This window comes from Tupaia chinensis, unplaced genomic scaffold, assembly GCF_000334495.1.
Source record: "Tupaia chinensis unplaced genomic scaffold, TupChi_1.0 Scaffold145659_1, whole genome shotgun sequence".
Taxonomy (NCBI): Eukaryota; Metazoa; Chordata; class Mammalia; order Scandentia; family Tupaiidae; genus Tupaia; species Tupaia belangeri.
Window position 1 is genome coordinate 2729 of NW_006205516.1, and position 290 is coordinate 3018.

Here is a 290-nt window from a genome sequence, read left to right on the forward strand (position 1 = left end):
TGTGCCCTGGAAGGGTCGTCATCTGGTGTCTAGTCTGGGTCACAGAGGATCCTGGCAAACGTGCACCCGCCCCGCTTTCTTCTAAGACCACCAGTTGCAGTGGGCCGTGTCTGCCGAAGTGCGCATGCGGGCAGCGGGGGTGGGGCAGATAATTGCGAGAATAGCGTTGTAGGAGGGCATGTCTTCAGTACAAAATTTCGAGCAATGTACACCTAGCTAGCCACTCCTAACTTAGAGGTGGAGCTCCAGGCACTGTGCTGGATAAATAAATACAATGTATCTATTCCTGA